Raw genomic sequence first — 7643 nt, forward strand, 5'->3', positions numbered from 1 at the left:
AAAAATTATTTTTTTTTCTTTTTAAATAATACAAGTAACATTTGTAAATAATGAAATCCCTTCCATTGTAAATAATAATTACTTTTCTAAACTTTTGTTGGCAACACTTATCACATACACCAAAAGCAAAGAAGGTATAAGGCACGTTAGGATCAAAACCTTCATTCCCAATGACACTTCAAAAGGCCTCTTCAATGATGGCAATTTTCTCCTAAACCAAAGAAATGATACAAATTCCAACATCATCCCCAAACTATACAAGAAATTCACTATTGATATAATCTCATTGAAGCTAAAAAATGACATTGCAACTGCTATAATTGTTGATACCAATATCCCCATCCAAGGAGCATTGAATTTCTTTGATCTATCACCAAATATTTTTGGTATGAATCCAAATCAGTCCATACCAAGAAGTTAGTATGCAGCACTACTAAGTTGTGCCTCAAACAAACCAACATAAACATAAGCAAGTCTAATCATATATGGAAAAGCAAGTCTAATATCTTTACCACCTAAGTGTTTAGAACATAACTAAAGAAAATATAAACAATCAAGACTTTCTAGTCATCCTCAAGTGCAATTGAACCTAGACCCACTGAACAAGTAATGTCCTCTGATAAAATCGAATCTACAAAAAAAAATTATAATTATAAATTTAAAAAAAATTATAAAGACTAATGGAATAATTTAATAAAACATATAGAAAAATCTTAACATGTATCTAAATATACTAATTCCTGTCAGTCACCCTCATTAGGCATGTTGTAAATTAAATTGACATGTTATATTTCCTCACGAGTCACTCCACTCCAGAAGCAAACGTCAAATTGAACAGTAGAGTTACAACAACAATGAAATAATTATAAAACGTAGAAAGATGACTTTGGCTTGAAAACTATGAAAAGTAATTTAGTTTCATGCAAATCCAACACATTGAAATAATGAAATGCAGAAGCTCGGGCTGAGATCCATGCATAAATCATATAATTCACAAAATCGTATATATTCCTGAGAGATCATACTATATCACAACAAAGAAGAGACAAATCAAATACAGTTTGTTGTTGTTTTTGTTGTTCTAGAAGACAATTAAGGCTATATTCAGCATATAAAAGCACATAAGAACACTAATTACCAGTAAAGGGTAACTCAGGACTAAGAACAGAGAGCTGCTAGTGCAGAAATTAGTTGAGTATCTCTTTTAGATCATATCATGATTTCTGAGGCACAAAAGCAAGTTGAAAAAAAAAGCAAGTAACTAAATGCAAACCACTCTGTGACATTGAATGTATTCCTCAAACAATTGTCCAATTCAATAATTCCAATAAAAAATTCATGTGCAGTAAGACAAAAACTTGCTTCAATCCATCATCACAACAAAATTCAGTTCAGGAATCAGCACACAAGTAACACAAAAGGGCCAAAAAAAAGTAAAAATCTCTATATATTGAAAAATAGGTCATTTATAATAAAATTATTTTTTTTAAAATCCATCACCAAAGATAAACAAGGGAGTAACAAAGTTCTTGCACAAATCCCAGTTTACTCTCACATAAACAGCAATCATGATTCAATAACAACATCAAATTCAGTCACAGTAGAGAGAAAGCATCACACACATATAGAGACATAAAATCCAAAACTAAAAATTGAAGAGTAAGCAGAAAATCTCAGCTCAAATCAAACTGTTGTTATAATCAAAGCACTAATTTTTAAATTAATTAGGTTTCCAAGTAATCAATACACTTCAATTCCACGGAACCAAATTACTGACTGATAAAGAAACTTACAACAGGATCCATTGAAATGAAGAAGTCATAAGTATACTAATGAAGGAAAAAAATAGAGCAAATCCTTGACCCTCTTTCCAGCAATTCTTGCAACGGCAATGATGTTTTCCAAGTCATTCGCTATCAATGTTGATAAACACACCTTCCTATGCAGCCAATGTCAAATCCTCCAAAATCTTCCCATTCCCATTAAAGATACACCTAAGTTATCAACAAATACAAAAAACAATCACATTCAACAAAAAAAGCTCAAACCACAGAAAAACCAATGCAACAAGTCCGAATCGAATCCAAACCTTGTGGGGTCAAATCCAACATGAAGAGCAAGCCTAAGCTCGTTACCACTAACAAGCACAGCACCACAACCCAAGTGCCTCAAATGCTCAAGAATCTTCAAGTTATTGTTTGCCTTAATGGCATAACCAATAACATAGTTCAAACCTTGCAACTCATCCTTATAAGCCTCAACGTTTCTTATAATCTGGGGCTTGCTATACAAGAATGGGAGGTCGAGGTAGAGAGACAAAGTTGCGACTCAAAGTGAAGACTCGAAGAGGTAGAGGTCCGACGAACCACCGGCGAGCTCCGGCGAGAAGCAGAGGAGAAGAATTGTTGACGGCGGCCGGCAGCGTACAGAGGAGAAGCGGCGAAGAGTGAGGTTCCAAGAGATGAAGAGTGATTTTTGAAATTAGGTTTTTCTTTTAATTTGGTTTTGGTTTTGGTTAATTGGTTAAAAATCTTTTTTTTTTTAATTTGGTTTTGGTTAACCAATTTTAAAAAATATGAATATGATTTTTAAAAAATATGAATATGATTTTTAAAATTATTTTATTAAATTGGTTAACAAAAATGTGGTTATAGTTTTTTAACCGGTTAACCACATTTTGGTTAATTTTTGTACATCCTTACTGTCACTGCCATTGTTGTCATCGAGGCTTACATAGACTATCTTACTGCAAGTATCCTGTTTTTGTCCCACTACTTTTTCTTTTAGCCTAGCAGAGGATTTGGTTGCAGTATGAATTGAATTTGATAAAGTGGCTTTAGATTTGGGTACTGAGTTAGATGTTGGATTGGGATTGGGTGCTGATGTGGGTGTTGAATTGGGTTTGGGTCCAGACTTTGGTGTGGACTTAGTTGTATTCGATGTGGACTTGGGCTGAGTTGCTGGTTTGGATGTGGACTTGGGCTTAGGTGCTGGTTTGGGTGTGGGCTTAGGTGTCTCCTTAGGTGCGGGTTTGGGCTTAGGTGTAGGCTTATGTTTCTCTTTAGGTGCTGGCCTAGGCTTAGGTGTGGGTTTAGGTGCTGGTTTTGGTTGGGGTATCTCCTTCAACCCGAGGGGGAGGGGGGAAGCATATTCAGGTGGGGGGCTTGGATGCTGCATTAGAAGGGCCTTCAGTTGTGCTGCTGATGGGTGATTTGATATGGGAAGGAATGGTTGGTGTATCATTCTTTGGGCTAGGTGTGGTCCCTTTGACATCATTCTCTACACCAGTGGCATTGGGTGTTAGCTCTATCAATTCAGGTGCTTCTTCCTCTACCATGGCTTGGGAAACTCCATGCTCATAGTATATGTGCACTCTTCTCCCATTGTTTTTTGCATAGAAGCACATCTCTACCAGCTCTTTGTCATGACTTAGTGCTCGCATTCCACTCTTCATAGGTCTACCAGGAACAAGCCACCAACACTCAACCATGTTATCATAACCTAGGACCTTGTAGTAGTCACTCAATGAAAATACATCTAATACATCCTCATCCAGCCCAGTCAACTCATCAGTGTGATCATTGTCATAAACCAAACTGCCATTTGGTTTGGTGATAAAACTACATCCATGATGATACACAATCGTTATACCTTCATCCATCTACAAATAAGATTCAAAAAGACACAATGGTTAAAAACAACACTAACTTTAATAAATTAAAAATAGTAATTCAGATTTCAGACAATTCAATTGGGGCTTCGTTCCAATATATTGAATAAGTTAATCAATTTTAAGTGTTTTGGCAACCATTAAAAACAAGAGGTGTTAAAACTTGAATTTTAGAGTAGACTATTTTATTAAAGGTGTCTAATTTAAATTCAATATGTCTCATGCAATCCTTAATCATTCCAACACAAATTAATTCTACCAACACAATTTACAACTTGCTGCCAATGGAACTTAAAATGCAGAGTTGAACATTGATACAAATTTATCTTATACAAGTTCCAACTCATCAATTGGCAAGAACAGATCCATATACCAAGGTAAGTATATTGAAATGAATAAAGTAAGAGGGGGTAAGTTATGAAAGCAAACTCAATTTCAGCATAACAAAATAATACGATTCTCATCAAAGAAACATTAATGGAAAGCATATTGCAAAACATGAAATTTTAATTATTTTAACAAAAGAAAAAGAAACAAGTTGTAAGAAAGTAGCACCCTATAAGCTAAAGCCTAGTAATTAACCTTTCATTTTTCTTTTTGGTATATATTAACCTTTCATATTTAGTAGCAAATTAAACAATAAAATCATAAAGGAGAAATATATCAACACAAGGAGAAACTAAATCAACGAATCTAAATATCCAAAAGAAAAAAAAATCAATGAATCTAATATAATTATGTGCAATCAACACACAGTAAAGAAAACAGTGTAAAATCAACAGCAAAATCATTCTGATCCCACTACACCAAATTAGAATATTAAAATAGAAATTAAAATCATGCTTTGACATAAACACAAGCAAAATCAAGATCTTAGCTAAATCATGAGTTCCTTCTAAAATGAACCCATAACAACCAAAAAAACCAAAATCAATCATAATCATCAAAAATAAGAAAAAGAAGAACATCAATTACATAGAAAGAATACCAAACTTCAGAAAATTATTCTCCATTTTTTTCCAGTCACCTTACCAATAATATTTTCATGAATACTAAATGCATCAATTAGAAATCTATAACGAACAATCCACATATTTTTCCACCTTGAATTATCAGAAAATTTAACAATGTCACTGTATATCGAGTAGCATAAAAAAGCAGCTTTAAAGAATAGCAGGCTTTCTTGTTTTGTTATTACCAAGTATTAGAAAACTCATAAGTACTAAACTAAACAGGGAGATAAAATTACCTCAACAAGCGCAACTATGATTACACCACAGGCAACCCAACAAAAGATGGTTGATCCCATAAGCACCTCCAAGTACTGCATAAAACATATTCAAAATCAAAGAAACCATTGAGCATTCATGACCTTTCTTAATCCTAAATGCATAACGATACAATTTATAATCAGACCTTAAATTGTCCAGTTATACTATTAGAGAAACATGAAAGAATAAGATTGTCCTTTTAAATTGGTCAAGGAGTAATACAATTGTTCTAACAATGGTTGCTCTAGTAAATAAATATATGTAATTTCAACCAAAAAATACTGGACAGATAATTAAATTAAAATGGAATATGAATGAGTAAGATTGTCATTTTAAAATAGAATATGAAGAATCAATGACTGCTCAAATAGACAAAGAATTAAAAGATTCAGTTGATCACAGCCATATACATGCAAAAAAATTAAACCCTAGCATACAAGAACTCTACCATCATCAACAACCATAATCAACCACAGTCCCCAAAAGATTCACTGATGAAGTAAAGCAAAAAATAAAAAATAAAAAACAAACCACAACCAACATTTTGCAAAAAACAGAGTATCGTATGTTGAGAGCAACGATTTTGTTACTAACTTGTTTTTGAAGAGATGGTGATTCCCACGTAATTAGTCTTCACAATGGGGGGCGAAACAAGTAAGAAAAGCTTCAAACCTCAGTTATAGCGACAACCATGGTTCTTCTCTGAAGGTACGTATACGAGGGGAGGAGGAGGAAGAAGAATGGTCAATTGGGGTTTCACTTTTCAAGTGGTTAACGTTTGGTTTTTGGTTTAACCCCTTTCTCATGTCATACGACGTCGTTTCTAAATATTTTCGGCACCAAGAGTTAAACGACATCGTTTTGACAGTGCCAGGTGCCATTTAAAATTGTCAGGTCAGCTTTCCAGTGACGAAAAATGATGGAAGGGCCAAATTGAGGCACCAGTCAAAATTTCAGGGTACAATTAGAGTCAATTGAAACCTTGAGAGTTAAATTGAGTCGGGGGTTAAATTTTAGGAGCCATTTTGAGTATTAACTCAGATATACTGTCCTACCAGAAAGGCTTCCTACTTTATATAATGATAATAATTAAAATGGTAGTAGATAAGAAATAGTAATATTAATACTAGAAATTGACATAGATATACTTTAACAAAAGCTTGCAAGGAGTAATAAGAGTTAAAAAAGAAAAAAAAAAGAAAAAATGTAGCTTGCAAGGAGCGAGAAAAGAGAAAAAAAGAGTAACCTGCATCCTGCGAGAAGTTTTACACCACCATATCTACGTATTTCATTCACACTCTGCATATGAGTGCAGTTTACTATTTTAGTTTTCATAACTAAATTTTTTTGTCACATCTTACACCTACTTGATTTCTTTCCCTTTTTTTTTATAAGGCAAAATGTAAAAACCTTAATAGTGGTCTAGATAAAATTAGTAAGCAACACTTTTCTTTTCACTTCTATTGTTTCGACACAAGCACGCAACACTTAGTAAGAAACTCTCACAATTAGCAACCGAAATATTTTATTGTTTTTGCTAATATATATCATGACATATTGTAATTTATAAACCTATTTTTATCTTTTTTTATGTATGTATGATTTTCAATCTATTTATTTTATTTACATATTTTCTCCCAATTATTTTTTATATGCTTTGATGATTTGCATTTGAAACTTATAATGAATAGCATAGTTGCTAGTTATTTTTTGTTATAGTATTTTGTTGTTATTGTGTTTGTCATGAGCTGATAGCCTATTTATGCAATTTCTTTGTAGGTAGAAACCTAAAAGTAGTTGTTCATTTCTTGAATGATGGGGATTTTGAGTAAATTGTAAATTTTTTAACTTTGAGTTGTGCTTTGAGTCCTAGAGGTAACTTTAGATTATTTAACATTAAGCAAATACACAAGTTTACAAAGAAATATTATCCTCGTGATTTTTTTTAGGTATAGAAAAACTATTTTAAAATTTCAATTGTAACATTATGGGGTTGATTTACCAAATCAATTTAAAGGGATTGAAAAACTTTTAAAGTTACTCAGAGATTGACTAGTGAAACTGAAAAGTCAAAATTTTATCATTTGATTGCTAGATTAATATATATTATTTTAACTTTTCCTATATTTATGGAACAACTAAAAAAAATAGCTATAAAAATTGTTAAAATAAGATTTTAAAATTAAAATGGATGATAACACGAATTTTTTTTAAATAAATAAAAATACTCATATATAATCCTTAAATGTTTTTGGAGTTTTTACCATTTTAACACTCTCTCATAAAGACTGCAAAATAGACTAATAATGTTATTGCTACACACTACCTGGGTGAACGTTAACAATTGCACAGCTGCTGACAGTAAAATCGTGAGAGAAAACTATAGCGCACGTGCTGCATGTGAAATTGTCACGAATAATTTGATATATATCAAATCCTTCCAATAACTTTCACCTCCTAATAACTTTCACCTTTTATATATTCTTTCTTCTTTTCCACAAAGACAAATTCACCAAATATCTAGTGAGAATATAGTTGTTGTTAATTATCCGAATGCGATAATAGCACGTAAAGATGATGGTGCATATTTTGAATGTAGTGATTCTATTGTTATATATACTTAGCATTTACATTCATTGGCAGAGTTTAAAATTTTGATTTTGATCAACATGGAAATTCTTAGAATTAAGCACGTTCAAAAA

The sequence above is a fragment of the Arachis hypogaea genome, chromosome 13, assembly GCF_003086295.3.
Source record: "Arachis hypogaea cultivar Tifrunner chromosome 13, arahy.Tifrunner.gnm2.J5K5, whole genome shotgun sequence".
NCBI classification, from domain to species: Eukaryota; Viridiplantae; Streptophyta; class Magnoliopsida; order Fabales; family Fabaceae; genus Arachis; species Arachis hypogaea.